At 50.0% G+C, this 19,577-nt stretch overlaps 1 protein-coding gene across 3 annotated transcripts in view; it reads right to left on the reverse strand.

The window, feature by feature from the left end:
- Positions 1-5,275: 5,275 nt before the first annotated feature.
- The window catches only part of SLC35C2 (solute carrier family 35 member C2), a 34,886-nt gene continuing 20,584 nt past the window's right edge, over positions 5,276-19,577 (reverse strand). The window contains exons 10-11 of one of the 3 annotated variants that reach the window (XR_004253961.1): positions 6,642-6,808; positions 5,276-6,528 (exon numbers count right to left, since the gene is read on the reverse strand). The gene's annotated coding sequence lies outside the window, so the exon portion shown is untranslated. Of the gene's footprint in view, positions 6,532-6,641; positions 6,809-19,577 lie in introns of all 3 variants that reach the window. The other 2 variants (XR_004253962.1, XR_004253963.1) reach the window with 2 other exon arrangements.

Here is a 19,577-nt window from a genome sequence, read left to right on the forward strand (position 1 = left end):
TCTCCTTTCCTCTTATTCCCATCATTGCTTTATCCCAGCATTCAAATAGCTCTTTTGTATGTCTTAGCTCTCCTGTACCTGCAGCATTCTTCCCTTATTCTGACGTACTCTCCCCATCTCATTGAGCTCCAGGCTCCTTTGCTTTGTTCTCTCCCTATCCTCTCCATTTCTTTCTGTTAGTGACTTGTTCCTTTTCTATCTCTCATGTTGTGATTTGTCTTCTCTGCTCTTTACCTTTCACTCATCATTTCTCCTTATCTCTTTTTGCTCTTTCCTCTTCTTTTTCCCAGCCTTTGCCCTCCTTCTCTCTCCCCGCCCCCCCCCCCCCCCCCCCCCCCCCATGCCTTATTTCTGTAGGAGCTGAAAGTTAAAAGCTTTTCCAACTTGATCCTGAGCAGCGTTCCTTGGTGCTTTCATCTCCACAGCAGATTTGTAAAACTGCTCAGACTGAAAAGCCATGACATGAACTAAAGAAATATCAGGGAAAAACAAAACAAAACAAAACAAAATCAAATCAAAACAAACAACACCAACCAAACAACCAAACAAAAACACACAAGGATTCCCAACATAGAACAGAAATTTGCCTTTTCCATTAAAATCTTCCTGGATGACTACCACCGAGGTTCCCTCTTCTGTTCCTGTAAACACAACACAAAAGCAGTTTACTGAAATTTCCTCTTCTTGGCCTCATCTTCCTCCCTGTTGAGTTCAGTGTTGGGAGGGGCAGAGACAGGGTTACCAAGACCTTCCCGTCACTTCCTGCCAAAAAGTGGTAGCCATGACCAACATGTTCTCCCTCCTAGCAGCTCTAACCACATCTGTCATTCCTGCTGTGTCAGCAAATGCTGGCCAGAGGGAAGAGTAGATCTCATCAGGGAAGATGCTCTGGCTATTTATTGTCCAGGTCTGCTCCCTGCTCCTCCTCTACATGAAGATGGCAGAGGCCGAGTGAACGCCCAGCTGATGTGTCACCCAATCCTCCCAGCCGCACAGAGAAGTTCTTACTCCTTTCTCATGTGTTCTGTGCAGGGTCCAGAACTGTTTGGGGCAGAGCAACTGCAGACAGTGACTTCAGGAAAAATTCAGGGAGCATGTGCTCTCAAGCTACTGCTCTCTTGGTGCTTGTGTGCAGACTGTGCTTTGCAGGGTTCATGTTTGAGTGGGGAAGGACTGTCAATCCTACCTGTGACAAGTGGCAGGGAATTCCAAAGTTACCAGTATGGATCTATGCTCTGTCACACGAAACAAGTCAAAATGCTGTCTGCTTACATGGAAATTTGTTGCTGAGAAGCACATGAATTCTGGCTATTCTCACAACCCCATGAGGGATTAATCTTGCTAAATCCTCCTACTTCTTCCCTATTGGAGAAGCAGATTCAGCACAGGACAGGCTCTGTGACTCACCTCTATTTTGGCAGAGCCAGCTCCCATTAATCTAACTCCCTGTCTAATGTCCACATCTGGGTGGCAGGCAATCCATCTCCAGTCCAGCTCTCTGTCCAGGACCCAGCTCCCCTGTCAGTCACAGCCCACCTAACACTGGATGCCCTGCAGAGCTTCTCCCTAGTGGGATGGGGCAGGCTGCAGCCCATTGCACAGGATGACAGCAGGGGACAGAATCTGGGAGGGACATGTCCTTGCTAGGCAAAGCAAAATCAGGCTGTGGTGAGAGCTGGGCTCAGCATCTGCACAGCAGGCCATTTCTCATTCTCAGACCTCACCTGACACCATCTCACAGGAACAAACAGAGATTCAGAAACTCAGTCCCACCAGTCTGCTCTTCACAGGGTGGAGGATTCAGTCTTCTGCCCTCCAAGTTCAGCCTGAACTTTTTTTGGGTGGTCCTTAGGGGACCCAGGAGTTGGACTCAATGATCCTTGTGGGTCACTTCCAACTAAGGGTGTTCTATGAACATTGGGTGTTAGGACTGGCAGGGAAGGCATTGCTCCCCAGGCTGCAGCTCAAGATGAAGGCCATGAAGTCCCTCTGTTAGATTCCCTGCAGAGGGTCTGTGGGTGCTCACATTTGTTCCTGCTGTGCTTAGCAGCTATCTTCTGCAAAGCACTGCATTACACTGCCTGTCTCTTGGGGACAGTGATGCCACATTACACACCCAGATTGCCTCCTGCCTTTCCCCAGACACTGCCCTAGTACAGGTTTAGAAGGATTGACTCCACAGGCTGGTTGCTCCCCATGACTAGGGGTCTTTCTGCACACCCAAAAAGGCACAGGAATCCTGTGACTCCTGCTGGAGATGGTGGAAAGAGCTGAAGGCAGCAATTCTGTGTTCACACAGGTTGAGCCTCTCCTTAGCATACCACAGAACATGCCCTACATTTGGCCAGAGCCAACATAACATGGTTGGGATGGACACAGACCAACACTGCCTAGGTCTTCTGGGCACACGCTGGCTGGCCAAAGCCCCCAGTCTATTGCCCAGAGCCAGTTCTCATATGCCACTCTACTTCTGCTAGGCAAGCGGCACTGCCTTGTTTAGGCTCGTTAGTGCTGCTTCCAGTCTTTTTTTTGGGAGCATTTCTACTGTCCCACGCAGTTGAGCACTGTGTCACCAATGCCTGGCAGCTCTCCTCCATCTTTATTCTCCCCAAGTACTGTGTCATTTGCAGACTCCACGGTGTCAGCCTTGTGATTAAATTCCAATGCCTTTATGAATAATTTGTTGCGCAATTATAAAGCAAATATTTAATTGAACTTTATGTAAAATTGCTTCTGCCTCTGAGCACTGAACCACTGGTTTTGGGTAGGGAGTTATGCGACTTCACATCATGCACCAGGAGCCTAGTGAAGAGCCCACAGGCAAATTGGCAGACATCCTCCCCTGCACAGCCCCCGTGGCTGCGTGCAGACGGTTGGCCCGAGCCTCTCCCAGCTGAGCCAGTGGGCAGGAATGTGCAGGGGATGGCTCTGCTCTGGCCCCAGGGACTGCAGCAGGTGCACCAGCCACAAGGCTTCAGCAAAGGTTCCTTCCCTTGGGAGTGTGTCCTTGGGCACAAGCAGGAGAATGCGTCTTCCTCAGCTGAGTTGCAGCAGCAGGAAAAACCACCTGGGGCACGCCCACAGCTGTCAGCTGTTGTGTGACCAGGATGACTTGGAAGAACCCAGCATGAAGTACTTTACTGTAGGAAACATCTCTGTGACAAGCTGGCAGTCAGGTTTCAGAACAAGGATGACAGACACAAAGAGACTTGATTTCCTTCTCTCCAGTCCTTTTCCTTCCAGGCTAAGACTGGATTATGCAGACGGAAAATTTGCACTGCAGCTGACTCTGCAAGGGAGGGAATGCTTTTGCTCACTAGACACCTCTGAATAACACTGGCCATCGGTCTGAATTTATAATAAGATGTTTGTCACCAGGGTGGCAATCCTGGAAGCGGCTCCTCAGCCCACACTAGGACCAGCGCTCTGCGCAGCAATATTCTCTGTACCATGACATCATCTGCAGGCCTGGCTGGAAAAGTTGGAATGGAAGGGTCTGGACACAGCTCAGACTGGCCATGTCTTTGCCTCTGTGGGGAAAAACATCTATATCAGCAAAACCAACAGAACTGGACAAAATCCTAATTTACTACGGTCTGTAAAAGAAGCTGAAGTGCCTATTTCCAGTGAGGCGAATTTGAAATCGAAAGAGGAAAACGAGTGCATTGAAGATATCAGAAGCTCCTCTCCAAGTGCATATCTGGTGCAGGTAATTGCTAACTGACCTGGAGGGGCTCTTGAAATAGACCTTATGCAGCGGAGTCTGCTGCACAGAGCAACTCCAGGACCAGGGACTGGCATGCACACACAGCACCCCCAACTGAGAGGCTGGCGTGAAAGGACAAGCCGCACTGCCGTGGGGGTCTAGCAGGGGAACACCCAGGGCCTGGAGCCGGGGACGTGTTGTGGAAGAGGACAACAGTGATCCTGTGTAGCCCACCCCTGTAAGTACACCAACCGTAGGCAGTCTGCACAAGTAGAAGGAGGGGACTGGTCAACTGTTTGACACTGGAAACCATTCTTTACAGAGGGGCAGGCCTATTTGCAGCGAGGGAGGAAAGAGGGCTTGGAGCCTGGCTTCAATCCCAGCCTGTAGAGGCTGTGTTGACACACTGGTGAGGGGGATGTGCAGTCTGCTCAGCTGAGCTCAGCAGCTGAGGCAGTGGGTCTGGACCAGGCGGTGGGAGCTTGTCCATGCTCCAGTGTTGAAGGGGGCAGAAACACACTGTACACTGGTGACAGCGGTGCACGGCATTAGCTTCTATGCACAAACCACAGTCAAAAGTAGCAGTTCCCTGTGTGAGCCCAGGAATATCCTCTTCCCCAATGGCACTTTCTTGCCTCCCAGCTCAGCTTGGGCAGTGCCTATGCTCAGCTTGATGACAGTCCCTGTTTGCTTTGCTTTTATGGCTACAGATGAAGCAGCACAACTTACCCTTTGGCTCCCTGCCACATGCTCCCTGCTGCCAGCTCACCCCAGGACCAGGTCCATTAGCTGCTGCCTCTGGCAGCTCCCATTGCTGCACAGCCCTTGTTACTTTTCACTCTTAGGTGTTAAAGGTTCCTTTCAAGACACACCCCTCTCCTTCCTCTGCAATCCAGGCATTTCTTTAATAAATAGCACTTGTGCTGGTTCTGTGATGTCTATTTGGCTTCAAGCTTTCATCTCTGTCACTACTTGTGCCCAGCATGAAGTGCTGTCACTCAGACTATAAAAATTAATGGTTGGAGCAGTTACTTGTATCAGTGACTCAGCATTTGCCCTGTTGGTCCAGTACCAGACTGCAGACTGAAGAAAGCCCAATAGCAAGAGTTTGGACCTTCTAGTGGGCAGGCAGACAACATGACTGAGATGTGATCTGGGGAGGGGGATCCACTGCTGTGGGGTGTACTCACACAATATCCTTTTGCAGGCAGCACAGGCACTCTATTCCAAGTTGTGTTTGCTCCTGAGATTTACAGCTGGATGCACAGCTCACCACCTGGGTGGAGTAACAGAGTGAAGCCATCCCCTAGATATGCAACATAACTAACCAGAGCAAAGAAAATGGAGGAAAGGCATATGTCTGGACTACATACAAGGGTCCCAGCTAGATGCAAAGCTTAGAACAGGGGTGTCAGGAGCATGATACAGTTTCCTCTTGTCATTCTCCCCCTGGTAAACAGAAATGCATGCATACACACATTCATACTTGTGCTCTTCCATGACCCTGATACCAATTGAGAGCAGAGAGAAACAGGGCTCAAAGCAATTGTAATCTTCCCATACAGACAGTAGGAGAACTGTGGTGCAGTCACATGCAGCGAAAGCCAAAATTTGGCTGCAAAAAGCTGTGGAGAGTAAGTAAGTTGGAAAACAGTAGTTGTTTATTTCTGGTACTAGAATGTTTTTTGGACTCACATCCCAGAAAGGCATGGTGATCTGATTGCTTCTGGAATACACTGGTGCTGTAATGGCTGAGTCCAGCACCCTGAGGAATAATGTGGTTGGGAGGGACCAGCAAAGCTCTTCTGCACTACACAGGAAGGGGCCTTTATCCAGTGGCTACATCTAGAAGGTGCAGCATCAGACCCACCTCTGCTCATCCTTCATCAGGTGTAGTTCCCTCTCATTCAAATCCTGTTGTCACCACCATCAGACCCACTGCCTTTAACAGATGACATCTGTGAGTGTCCAGTCAGCCCATTGGCTTCCATTTTCCCCCTGGTAGCCCTTGTTGTACCAAGTTCTCTTTGAACTTATGCTTCTCTTGTGCCATGTATAGTTCTTCGGTTGTCAGTAGCAGGCTTCTTTATGTATTGTGTCATGATAAGTGTCTACAACTTTTCCAAAGTACAACTGCAGAAATCCCAAAACCTCCCAAAAGACGTGGTGCAAGCACATCACGTTGAGCTTTTCTGCTCACACAATTACCAGGATCCAGAGAATGATCCTAGCTTTCTAAAAATGTTAGTATTTCCAAATTGTGAAATTATGCACATAACCAAATATTCACCTGTTTAGCTGTTGTATGCCTTCCTTTCCTTTTTCCAGGGATAACATCCTACCAACCCACCTAACACTTTGCCTTGAAGCTAACTGTTGGCAGCTCTTGATTGTTTACACCACTTCACAGGGTGAAGTCTATCATACCCTTTTACTGGAAGACAGTCCTCCAGAGTCTGCAGCCTTTATGAACACACATTCTGAATCACATTTTTCAGGCTTTTACAAGGATATATTTTAAGGCTACATTTCTTGCAGTTTGGGATTTTCCTGGAAATACTCCTACTTTCTGTAGGTGCTCAATATCTGTTACCAGTGATGGCTTCTCCCCTTCAGTGGGTCCTCCTCTGGGTGGGCAGAGGAGTTCTCTTGTCCAGAAGGCTTCTGCTGTTGCAGCTTCTGTCATTCATCATATATGTGCCTTTTCTTTCATGCTATATGCAGAATTCCAAAGATTATTCTGTGTTCACAATTCTGTCAGATCCTTAGCTCCATGGTCGTACTGCAGGTCCTCAATTCTGTCATATATGGATTGACTTATTCTGCTTGCATGAAAAGGATGGAAAATGTTAAAATGATTCATTGTTTTGTGGGATACAAAACAACATTTTGTCATGTTTACATTTTCTCTTACACATTCCTCTCCTCCTCTCACCTTAGGCACAGAGACTGAGGCTTTCACATTAGTGCTTCTTTCATCCACACTAATTGCTATTAAATGGATCTCAAACTGTTTGACAGTTTCTGTTCTCTACTGCATCCCAGCAGGGAAGAGTTTAACGCTGGACCCTGTGATATGCTTGTTAGTTCTTCCAAGAGCTCCTGGAAACCATGAAAGATCATACTTAAATTTTGTGAGCACCACCTTGCAAAAAGATGTATCAGGAAAAGATTGCCTCCATAGTGGCTGCTACTGAACCAGCCTTGACAAAAGTGACTTACCTTTTTGAACGGTAAATTGTAGGAGGTTAAAAATAATTTTTCAGTGTATCTTTCTGTGCCCTGTGCCTTGAGGACAAGAAACACTTGGCACTGTGCAAATACAGACCACAGAGACCACTGATGGTCTGACACATACCCTGGAACCCAGTGAGGGATGTCTCTTCTGCTTCCTTACCCTGTGAAGTTCAGGGAACACTGGAAGAGCCAAGCAAAGTTCTGCTCTGCACTCAGGAAACATAAACAATGCACCCAAATGTTCTGCATCTCCACCTCTCAGTCCACTGCAAACACTTCCCTCCTCCACCCATGCCTGGAGACAACAACATGATGACTCTGGAGGTATATCTTTTTGCCCAGCAGCAGCTAGCCACCAAGTCAGTTCTCCAGCTCAAGTCCAGAAGCATAGGAAGATATACCAAGTGATCTTCTCAGAGTGAGCAAGAAGCCACTGGCTGGAGTAGCTCCCACTGTGTCATACCACCTGGTTCTGCCATCAGTGCCACAGTGCTAGCAGTTTCCTGGCAGTGAAATAGAGACAGGTGATTCAGGAGTTCCATTTTCAAAAAGCAACGTCTGAGCAGTTCTGCAGTAGGATAGGAAAGCACTGCCTCTTCCCCAAGATAGACTCCCCAAAGCCATTTCCCAGCAGCATGCACCACTTGAGACAAACCTTTACAGTCTCTCTGTGACCACCCACCAGCCCTGTCAAAGATCCCCAGGATCCTTTCTGAAATCCAAAGAGGAACTTTGCAGTAGACCTCCTTCTCCCTGTCTTAAAAACACCTTCTGCTTGCAGGGAGCTCTCTGAAGGCCACTTGAGAAGGGTTTGCTGCCAAGCGTGAGTGCCTGTGGATGTGGCTCCCACCATCTTTGTAAGGGAAGAATTTTCATTTTCTGAAGGCCTTTCAGCTTTGGGTTTATGTTCTACTGTAAACATCTTTAAAGCAGGTCAGGTTTGCCCATTGCCTTCTTCACTACACTTCAGAGCTGCCGGGATACACACACTGGTCTGGAATTTAACCCCTCCTGGACCTGGGCTGCCAAGTAGGGTGCTGTGGTTCAGTCCACAGCACTCTCTGGCCTTGCAATATTCTTCCAGTGCTGGTTCTGGGGAGCTGCCTCCCTGAAGAACAGCAGCCTGCACAAGCAGTAGGATGAAAACAAGCCTGCTGCTCTGTGGTGGCCTGGCAGCCTTAGGCTCCAGGATCTGGGAAGGTCATTTCTGGGTAGTGCCAAATGTTTGTTCAGTGTGGCTCCATAGGGTATCCATGAGATTGCCTTTGGAGCAACAGTAGCAGCTTGCACCACAGCCCTGGAACAGGTATGGGGGGGGGAGCAGGCTACACATGCCACTTTCTTCCCTGAAACTTCAAATACACCATCAAACCTGAATTATTCACTTGTAATCCCTGGAGCTGGCAATGGCTCAGAGAGGATCCAGTTCAGGTGCTAAGAAGGAAGAAAGAAAGAAAAAAAAAAAGAGAAGAACCCATTAAATTTAAAAACCTCTGAAAATCATAAGATATAAAAATAAATTCAGGATGAGAGCCAGGCCAGGCCAGGGAGGCTGGGTGCAAGCATTGCACTGGCAGCTCTCTGAGAGTGAGGGGGTATTACAAAGGTGGGGAAAGCTGGGGCTGAGGAAGGTGCTGGGCTTGGTGGGCCTGGGTGCTCAGCTCTGTCATCTCTTCTAATGCCTTGCAGTCCCTTGCCCTCTATCTGTGGCATGGATGGGGTGAGGAAAGAGCAAGAGACATACTGAGGGAGCAGAGCTGGGCTAAGTGTCCAAACTCTTTGAAATAGCTGAAGAGCTATTCTCAAAGTGGCAGAGTCATGAGACTGCACTTTCCCTTGCCACAGCCAGATTCCTGGCAGTCTCTCCAGAAAATGTGTTGGGGAGGCTGGAGAAAGTCCCCAAAGCCAAGGTGCAGAGCAGCTGTCACTGTGCCAGAAACACCCAGCAGCCTTGTCCTCAGGGACACAATCAAGAGGCCCAGAGCTGCCCTGGCTCCTGCAGCATACTTGGAAAGCTCTTATTTACTGAGATGTAATGCAGTTACAAAGGTAACTGAAAACAGAGAGCAGCTCCTGGAAAGGCATAAGCTGCAGAGAGTTGGAATGAAAAGCATTTAAAATGTCTTGCTCCACCAGCCTGGCTGCCCTTGTGCCCAGCAGCCTCAGCCTGCTCCTGCTGCATGTGCTCCAGCACCCCTGAAACAAACTGCACTGGTGAGGGAGAAACACCAATCTCAGGCCTGGAAACATGTCCTGGCACAGCTCGTCAGGATTCAGTTTCCCTCTCCACCTGCTGAGGACAGAGCAAGCGACAGGCACCTGAGGGCACTGCTACTATGCCCTGAGCCATGCAGAAATGCCTGCAGCCAGTGGCACAGCTGCAGCCCAGCCTTCCTTCCAGCACAGCAAGCCCAAGCCCCACACCTCTGTCTCAGGTCAGGCTAAGCAAAAGCAAGAGAATCTGGCTTGGACACGGACAACAGGGCTGTGGGCACCTGCTAGCTCAGCCCTTCCCAGAAGCTCTGGGATAGCTTCAAGAGATACAAGAGAAACCTCAGTGTCCTGGTGCAATCACAGTGGCTCCACAGCCACAGAGTTTGAAAACACCCCAGGAAAGGTCTTCAGGGTCTTCGGTCTGGACTCCATTCAGGCAGAGGGGCAGTTATCCCTTCATCGGCTGCAGTGGCACAATGCAAACAGCTGTGGTCCAGACTGGAGAGCCCCCAGCATCATGCCTTCCCTGGACCACCCTTGCTGTTCATAGACTTCTGGCTGCAATCTGCTTGCTCCAGAGTGCTACAGGAGTGAGGAGAATAATCAGAGAGCAGCGACACAGACACTGTCCACGTCTGCCAGCAAAGCCTTGATCCCAGGTGTTTCCTGCCCTGGCAGACCTCTCAGAGAGGACTGTGCCTCATAGCAGTTGGGAGAAATTGTGGCCTTGGAATCTCAGCAGCTTTGTGCATCCTCTTGCTCCACCTCTCCATCCCCCCCCAGTGCTCTGAACCCAGATCCAATCTGAGCTTTGTGTTTTCAGCCTCCTGCAACATAAGTCAAGCTGCCTGAGCTGACACAAATCCCAGGACTCCATACCAGCTCCCATCTGCATATCCAAGGTGAGAAGAGAGGCCACAGGCCTCCTGGGGTTGCAACAAGCTGGCTTGGAGGGGTAAGGCTGACTCTGTCACTAACCAGCATCACCTCACAGCCTTTTCTGTACCAAGACTTTACAGACAGCGCATCTGTACCTCCTGCCTCAGGAGCACCTGCGAGCGCTCCCTGGCACCTGCAGGCAGTGTGGCTCACTCCTCAGAAGAGCAGCCAGACAGGAAGGGCTGTGTGAGCCCGATAACAGTTACTGCTTGGCTCCTCTCCCTGGCAGGCCTGCACGGGGCACATAAGTGCCAGCATTTGGGGCTCCAGAAAAAGGGGGGCCAGGTACCCAAGGCCAGCCTGGCGTCTTTGTCCTTGAGAGTACCTACCACAGCTCCTCCTGCCAGAACCTCCCCAGGGAGTGCTATGGCTGCGAATGCTCACCACCATGGCGCGAGGGTAGATGGGATGTTCATACCCTCAGCGCAGTCAGATGCTCTACAGTTGCTGAGCCAGGCTCCCTGTGCCCATGTAAGCACAGAACTGGGTGCTGCTGTACAGGGAGAAGCTGGCACCTCACCCCTGCCAAAGCTCAAGGAATTTGTCCCTGTCCCAAAGCAGAGTGAAGGACACAAAACGAGCGAGTGTGGCTGGCTCTGCACCACCCAGGGCAGTATGGCAGCCCAGGGCCAGGCAAGTGCTTTGCTTGCTCTGAGGTGTCAGCAGAGAAGCTGTGGGTACAAGAGGAAAACCAGGTGAGAGAGAAGAGTGGCTTGGCTGTTAATGGCAGCAATGCTGAAACTCGCTATTAAACTGCCTGGTAAACTGATTTTTAGTTCTCTTTTCTCTGGAGATAGTTAAAACACAATGACAAGTAAGCTGCCCCACTTTTCTACACAGCAATCGATAACCCATCATCACATCAAACTAGATCATATTAGGCACCTTCACCCAGCACATGGCAATTCCAATTCATTCACCCCCTCAAAGGCATCTCAACAAGCAAAGCAGCTCTGTGCTTCTTCACCTTATGAACCAACAAAGCACCAGAGCTAAGCCAGGGTGCTGAGCAGGCTGTGGCAAGTAAGCAAGTATGGAGGATTTTTCCTGGTTGTGGAATGGAGAGGGAGGCCTAGGAAAGGTCTCCTGCTGCTCAGGAACCTCAGAAAACACAGGTAGCAGGACAAGCAGGAAAGTCACGCACTCAGCTAAAGTGTGTGTGCCTCAGTCAGACTGCTCTTCCTGCTCAAAGCAAGTGACTTGCTTCTGCAGCAGCTCCATGCTGACATCCAGACCCCAGCAGAGCTCACCCGTCTACTGCAAATGTTTTAACAGCCCCCCCCACACCCCGCTTCCTCCTCCGTTACACCCTTATAACCCCCTCCTTTGCCAGTTCTTTTTGACTTGAGGGCATGTAACAACCAGCACCCCATCCCACCCCAGCTGCTTAGTGATGCAGAGTGAAGCCAGGCAAACAGCTCTTCAAGAACAAAGCCCTTTCCTGAGTGGGCTTGGCTGCCTTGCCTGCGACTAAATATTCAGAGGCACTGTGTGATAGCCCTTTGATCAGGAATTTATCTCTCCATGCCACAAGTTTCCTGGAGCCTGGCATTTCCTCCCCATGCTCAGCCAGGCTCCCAGGAGCCTGGGAGACAGGTGTGAGGAATTAGCTATAGGGACTAATGCTCTGACAGGAACCGGCACCAAAAGCAGAGGACAGAGTGTAATGTTTATTACACTCGAAGCAAAGCAAACATGTGGCCTACTTATGTATCTACAGAGAATTAATTGGGGAGCTCCACAAAGCAGCAGATTATAAATTAGAATCATTTTCACCAACTTCAGCCCATTCATCTTATTTCACACCACGCCTGTCAGCTCAGCCTGACACGGCCATATGCAGCCCTGTCCCACAGGCTGCTGCCTGGTGGCAGAGGGGGGCTATCAACAGCCAGTTCCATGGGCACTGCATGCCTAATCCCACAGGAAGCATATAGGATTGAGCTGAAGAACAGGCCTTGAATGGAAAGCAAGTCAGAGCCTTGAAGACAGCCCTAGAGGTGCTGAGTGCCACCAGCTCTCATCTGCAGGGGTATCCCAAGTATGCTGCTCCAGGAGCTGGCCCCAGGGCCAGCAGAGGCACCACTGCCTGTCCAGAGCTCTTCCATTCGCCTTCTCTCGCAGGCAGCCAGCAGAGGCAGCGGTGGGAGTCAGCCGGGCTGTGCATGCACATCCTCATCCTCCCCAGCCTCGTTAGCAACAGCTCTGGTTAGACCAGGCTTTGGTGATGTGATGTAACGGGCAACCTCAGGCTAAGGTCAGGTGCAGACTCCCTTTGCACAGCTCAGGGGGCCACTTCTGGGGATATCATCCATGATGTGCCCGATCCCTACCCAGACCTGGTGGACAGTGCAGTGCCCAATGCACTGGGGTCCTTGGACTCACAGCTCATTGGGGCAACAACTCATTTACAGTCAGGTTTCTGTGCCCAGAGCAGCAGCAGTCAGAAAGTGTCAAAGCAGCTTGTGTCTGAGGCACTATAGCCCTTTACAGCCCAGGGCCTGGTAAGTGCCCCAGAGGCATTTCAGGGATTCTGGTCTGGGTCCAAAACAACCACTGTCCAAAAACAGCCACTGACCTCCAGATGGTGGGATCTTGCCAGCACATCACAAAGCAGGGAATTAGAATAACTCAGATGTGGCCTATAAATGCTTAGAGATTCCCAAGGGGATAGCACACAAAATATCACATTGATGCTGGGATCATTTCTCTTCAAAAGGTCACTGGCTGCCTTGATGGAAGGAGCAGTAAAAGAGCCAGTAGAGTGGGATGGGCAACACCTGAAGAGCAAGATCTGTTCCTGAAGGTGCAGTTTGGGGTCTGGCAAGCACAGACCACAGCCACTCCTACCCTTCACAGTGATCAGAGGTGGACAGAATCAGAATTCTTCCTGACAGTCTCCCTGACTCCAACAATTTTCAGCTCAACAAACACCTGCGGATTTGTACTCAGGTCTTTTCCACAAAGCTACCCAAAAGCAGGATGCCTCAGGAGCTAGCGTGCTGCCAAGGGCTTCAGAGATACAGGTAACAGCCTTGCCTCCACTGACATGGCCAGATAAGCTTCTTCCCATGGCAGGGACTCACGTCAACCTGTTTCTAGCAGCTGTAGCAACTTACATTACATATGAGCCATCTGGTTCAGCAAGACCACCAGAGCCTGCACCGTTAAGGGTGTGCTATCAGGACAGAGCCCTCCAGACGCCCCAGACTGGATGTGACATGCCACATGCACCAGCTCCCCTCCCGCTGCGGCACCTAGCTCTGAGCACACAGGGATCAGCACACAGGGCTCAGCACACAGCCAGGCGAGGAGCACGGGCCACTGTCCGGCCCCATGCCAGAGCAGCCTCCCACCCCGTAATTGCTGCTCTCCACTTGTCAGCTTCAGCCCCTGCTCCGTGCCTGTCTGACTGGTAATTTGTATCATTAAGTGAGAGTTCGTTCAAACAGCATTACTAATTATTACAGAAATACTATTAGCATTACTAACGCATTCCAAACATTTCTATTAACGCATCCTGACACCAGTAAAAGCAGCACTGGGGCAGAGACTAAGGTGGGGAAGCCAGGCCAAGGCCTGGACTGAGCCCAGCTCAGTTCTGCTAATGCTGAGCAGTGAAATGGCATTGTCTCTGCCCCAGCACTGCTGGCCCTTGTATAGCAACCAGCAAATGTTGGACTGGGACAGATTTGCGTTCCTGTGTGTGCACAAGCACACATATGTGGTAGGGAATCACAGTAACAAGCTACCCAGCAAGGAAATTTCAGGACAAAAGAGAAAACAGAAAGGAGCTGAGGCAGGGGGGTGGGGACAACAACAACAACAACAACAACAACAACAACAACAAAAAAAAAAAGTGGATAAATTATTTACTGCAAGAAACAATTGTGAAGTTACTTACTCTGGCTCTGTGCATCCTAAATGGGGTTTGCGGCATTTCTCACATCTCCCTAGTGTGCTGAGTGATTTTTTACAATTGGATGCATGAGACTGGGGTAATCCTATAAAGGACTCCAGAAGATCAGTTTAGTATTGATCATGTGCTGAATTTAAAGGCTTTCCACATCCATCTGCTGCTGCTCTTCAGCTGGGACCTGGGTGCTCACAGGGTGCCTGAACCCCAGAGCCACACAATTCAGCTGCACGCTGTGGCAGGGCTGGCGCACAGCAGCATGTCAGGGGCAAGGTGTCATGCTGGAGACCAGGTTATGGGCCAGCAGTCACATGGCTGCTCCCCACTGAGCTTTTTGATGAAGTCCCTCCATGGACCAGTATGCTGTGTTTTTCTCATCACTGTAGACAGCTGGTTGTGGACTGTAGTGGAGTGTAGGGTCATCTAACAGGCGCATCAACTGCTACAGACCAACAGAAAAATAGTGATGTGGTATAGAGAACCATTTGCACGGAGTAGGACCTAACAACACCACCCTGTCCCTGAGTGACAGCACCTGGCACTGTCCCATAGGAGGGGACACTGCAGGACAGCCACAGCACCCATTCCTGTTCAGCAGTCCCTCACCAACTCTCATACAGGTGCTGCTAGGAGCTACTGCCTCCTGCACAGAGCAAACAGTTGGTCCTGGGCACAGACAAAGGGGCTCAGAGCATCTGGTGCATCTCCAGGTGCAGCAGACAGGGACTATAAACTGAACAACCCTTCCCTAGCAAGCAAAGGCCCCTGTGCACTCTTATCTGTCATGACGTGATCTGATTACAGCTGAAGTGCAAAGGGCCCAATCATTGCCACACTGTGTCAGCAACAGCCTGGAAGAACTTCAACTCTCAGCAGACAAGGTGATGAAAAAATGCACGGAGAGAAACAGATCAGAGGGAGGAACAGCAGGATCTCTGCCCATCTCTTGAGAGCAGCATTTCCTGGTGTTTGCCTTGGACTCTGCAGGTGTTGGGCTGCAAAGGGTGGGTAAGACCTGACTCCAAAGACAACAGCCTGTCAGCAGGATAGTTTCTGTGACATGCTCACACATCTGACAGGAAGAGACAATCCCAGAATTATGGGACTATTAAATATATTGCATCAGGATGTGATTTTTAAAAAATAATATACATATTGCAAGTTGTTACGAAGTCATGAAAATTGTGAATCATGATGTCCAAAATGCAACCTGCTTTATGATGCTAAAATAATACCTTATGAAGTGATTGTTTTGCAAAACAAGTTAAATGTATGAGAAATCTATTGATTTCCTGAAAATTGGGATGAACAAGGTAGGAAAAAAACGACTCTTCCAGGTCCATATTTACTCAACAGAAGACCTACAATTCAAATAACTCTTCGAGTAGGTCACTGGCATTCTCACAGAGGTTGAGTGGCTGAAAGCAAGGTTACAACATGAAGAGGCCCTCTTAATCAGCAGAGAGAGCAGAAAGGTATGGTCATGCTTTAAAACAGCAGGAGGTTATTCAAAATTCCCAGACAAAAATTTGAGTCCAAAAATCTGTTTTGCAAAGCTGTCAACTGTGGTGAAGTGGGGCTGAGCTGACACAAAGGTGTCCACAGGTGAAAAAGTGCTGAGAGGCAGAACTCTTGACACAGGGTGCTGTCCAGTGCAGAGCTCCATGCACTATATCTGACAGGTGCTTAAATGCAAATCTTAAATCCAGGCATTAATGAGGCATCCACTGCTTTTGGTGCTGTTGTTGCTGCTGTTCTCGTTTTGTTTTCAATAGCTGCAGCTAAACATTTAACCTTTACGTTGATGGAATGACCCAAACATATTCTTCCAGCCTTGTCAGCAGTAAGACTGTCTTGCAACAAGCAAAGAAACGCCTTTCCTTTCAGCCTGGCAAATCAATACACTGTGTGACTGGCACAGTTGCAGGTGTCTCCTGTTCAGAACAGGTGGAACAGTCTCAGAGACAGGACACAAGCATTTGTCCACATTGCCTAGTCTAACACAGAAGTGGGCACAAAATTCTACATCCTTGGCAAGCAGGTGAAGAGCAGCTCACAATGTGGAAAATACGTAGTTGTTCCAGTGTGGAGGTTGGCTCTAGCAGTTGCTGCCCCAAACATGTGGCTCTGCTTGCAGCTGAGGCACTTACTTTGCATCCTGGGTTTTCAGATGGCAAAGAAGGAGTTACAGGAAGGAGCAGCAGAGTAATTGTGTGTTAATATGGTCCCATGTTTTTTATTACACTCAGAGTATTAAATTGATAGCCTGCAACCAAAGGCCAGAAGTGCCACCTCTCAACTTGATGAAATCCGTGTAGCCCACGGAAGGGGAAAAATGCAAGATTCATAAAGGTGTCCATAAAATTAACATTTGGATGAGAATGGGAGAACAAAGATCACAAACTGCAGCAGCAGACTGGCAAGTACTTGTCCCACCTACACTTAGAGATCTTTCAGCCCAGCAGCCACCATTGGCTGGGTGCATTCTCCTGCACTGATGCTCAGCTGGGTGAGGCCTTGGAGCCACCCCATTGACAGGAAGGAGTTGCCAAGAAACTTTATGGAGAAGGGGGCATTTTGGCACTGCCATGGGGTTGATGGCTCCAAGAGCAGCTAGAGCTGGTAGGTTTGACTGGGAGGCTCTCCTGCTGAAAAAGCACTGCATAATTGCTCTTTAAACAACAAACATGAACATAAAGCAACAACATATCTCGTTCACAAATACACAGGTTTGCTAAACACACCAGTGTGACAGGCTTCCTCTGAGCCTTGCAGCACAGCTGGAGCACTGCTTGGCCAACGTTGTCCAAAGAGTAAACACCTGGACGCAGCTGCTCACTGATCTCCCTCTCCTCAACACAGGTCAGCAAGAGAGAACACCAATGGAGGAAAGAGGGCAGACCATGGTGAAACACACTTGCCTTGCCAGGGCATGGTCTAGACAGCCTTGCATCAGTGTGTGAGAGAGCACCATAGGCTGCTCTCCCCTCCTCAGGCTCCCAGAAAGCCTGGCCATAGTACAGGCAAGAGCAGGCCACATCCCAGGTCCCCTTGTGAGATTGCTCCCTGGCCCCAGCAGTGGAAACATCTCACCAGAGATTGGCTTAGACCAGACAAGAAAGCTTAGCTTCTCTCTCTACCCTCAGCTTTCTGTGCTGAGCAAGTACAAATACCAGCATGGCATTGGGGAACTGGGAAACACACTTGTCCATGCATCATAGTCCAGGGAGCCCAAGACATATACTGCCCTGCCAGGAGCCACAAAGCAAGACCCCAGGCATACCCCATTGCCCCAGAGAGCCCAGGATCCCCCTCACCTATCTCTTGCTGCCCCAGGGCTCTATCTCACCATCCAGGCCCTGAGACCTGTCCCTTAGCACAGCAGAAATGCAGGACACCCAGTTTCCAGGGTACACAGCGAGGTGACATGTCTTCCCACGTTACAGTGCAGGCAGAGTGAGGGGTAGAATGAGGTGTAGAGTGAGGAAAGGACTGTGGACACTTGAAAGGACTGTGGAACACCTGTTCCTCCTCCAGTGCTTGTGGAATCAGGGTCTCAATACCTCTAAGCCTCCACCCTTCCTCCAGGCAGCAAGGTCTGTACTCTCACGCTGCCACAGGACTGGGGACACCACAAACCTGCTGTGATGCCACCACATTCAGGGCCGCTTATCCAGACTGGTTGATCCTGAATTGCACAGCACACACTCCTACACGTAGACACCGTGGCAAGTAATAACTGCACGCTCTCAGCCGCATGCCCTGTGTACTCTGCTGCAGGCTCACACACCTGGAACACTGTCTCAACACCCAGTGTAAATGGAGACATTACGACCACTGCCTGCAGTATGACTGCTTTGCAATTAAAGCAATAAAATGTTTATACAGGAATAAATCTATGTTAATGAGGTGAATCCTGCTACTGCCCTGACAGGCTGTAATACGAGACTAGGAACTTGCAGACAGTGGCTTTCAAACATGTACTATACCCAGGCAGTACCTAGGTTTGGGAAGGGGAGTGGGGACTCAAAGGGGAACAAGTTCAGGCAGGTAGTTGGTTGTGCACAAGAGCCACCAGATGTTTGATTTCCATCTATTTTCCCCTACAAAGGGATTAGCAGGAGAGATCAGGCTATTGTCAGGCTTGCCCGTGTTCGGAAGTTGTTTGAGCTGTTTTCTTCCCTGGGAAGAGGACCGTACCTGGCTCAAAGAATTATGAAGAGCATATGCAATTTGGGCAGCAACACTGCCACAGAATGGGGACATGCTGCACCTTGAAAGCCTGTCCAGAGAAGCAGAGAAGTCCTATGCTGAGGCTAGCAGCAGGGGTTATACAGGAGGAAACCCCCATGCAGGCCATCATCCTCACTCTCCTCTGTTCCTCAGAAACACTGCACTAATCCCTGTCGCCTGCCTACACAGGGAACCACGGAGACACAGAATCCAATTAGCTTGAAATCCTGCTCTGGCTCCCACACAGCATCTCCCTTCTAATAAAGCTGTGGTGCTGCAGAGATAAATGGTGCATTAGGATTCCAGTGGGGTATGGCATGTAAGGATAGCTTTGGAGCTGCAGCACCAGCCCAGGGAATGAGTGAAGTACCAGTGCAACTTTTCCAAGCATCTCTCACTACCTCTTCCTCATAGCAGATCTTCCTCACTTGTCCCTCAACTGAACCCAGGTACATGAGGTGAAAGCTGAGGACAGGGGCTAAAGCCAGCAGGTCTCCAGGCTGGTTTACTTACCAAGAGGCTTTCTCAGGGTGAGGAAAACCTCCTGGGGACTGAAGTCTCAAAGTCTCTTGGCTCCAGGAGATGGCCAAGGTGGCATGAAGGACAATGTCAGGGCCCATCTCCTCAATGCTGAGGTCACTGGGCCTGTTCAGCCTGGAGAAGAGGAGGCTGAGGGGAGACCTCATCACAGTCTACAACTTCCTCGTAAGGGGGTGTCGAGAGGCAGGAGACCTTTTCTCCATTAACACCAGTGACAGGACCCGCGGGAACGGGGTTAAGCTGAGGCAGGGGAAATTTAGGCTTGACATCAGGAGGGGGTTCTTCACAGAGAGGGTGGTCGCACACTGGAACAGGCTCCCCAGGGAAGTGGTCACTGCACCGAGCCTGTCTGAATTTAAGAAGAGATTGGACTGTGCACTTAGTCACATGGTCTGAACTTTTGGGTAGATCTGTGAGGTGTCAAGAGTTGGACTTGATGATCCTTAAGGGTCCCTTCCAACTCAGGATATTCTATGATTCTATGATTCTATGAACTCCCCAGGGCATCCCGGTGTCCAGAGGTCCCCACAGCACCAGCAGGATACAGGTGGTCCTCAGCCAACCTGTCCCTCCTCCACCAGGGGCTGGCTCCGTGGGGCTTGGGAGCCACTTCAGGCTGGCTCTTGAGATCAGTCTAAGGCACAAAGCATGTCCCACCCCCACAGAGACAACAGGGAACGGGACTGAAACAGATAATCTGCCCCCTGACAGCCTCTATACCATGGCCAAGCAGGGTCCAAAGAGTAACTGCTGCTGGCCCTGCGCTACAGCCTGCTCTGCCTGCAGTAACCA

Source organism: Aythya fuligula, chromosome 16, assembly GCF_009819795.1.
Source record: "Aythya fuligula isolate bAytFul2 chromosome 16, bAytFul2.pri, whole genome shotgun sequence".
Taxonomy (NCBI): domain Eukaryota; kingdom Metazoa; phylum Chordata; class Aves; order Anseriformes; family Anatidae; genus Aythya; species Aythya fuligula.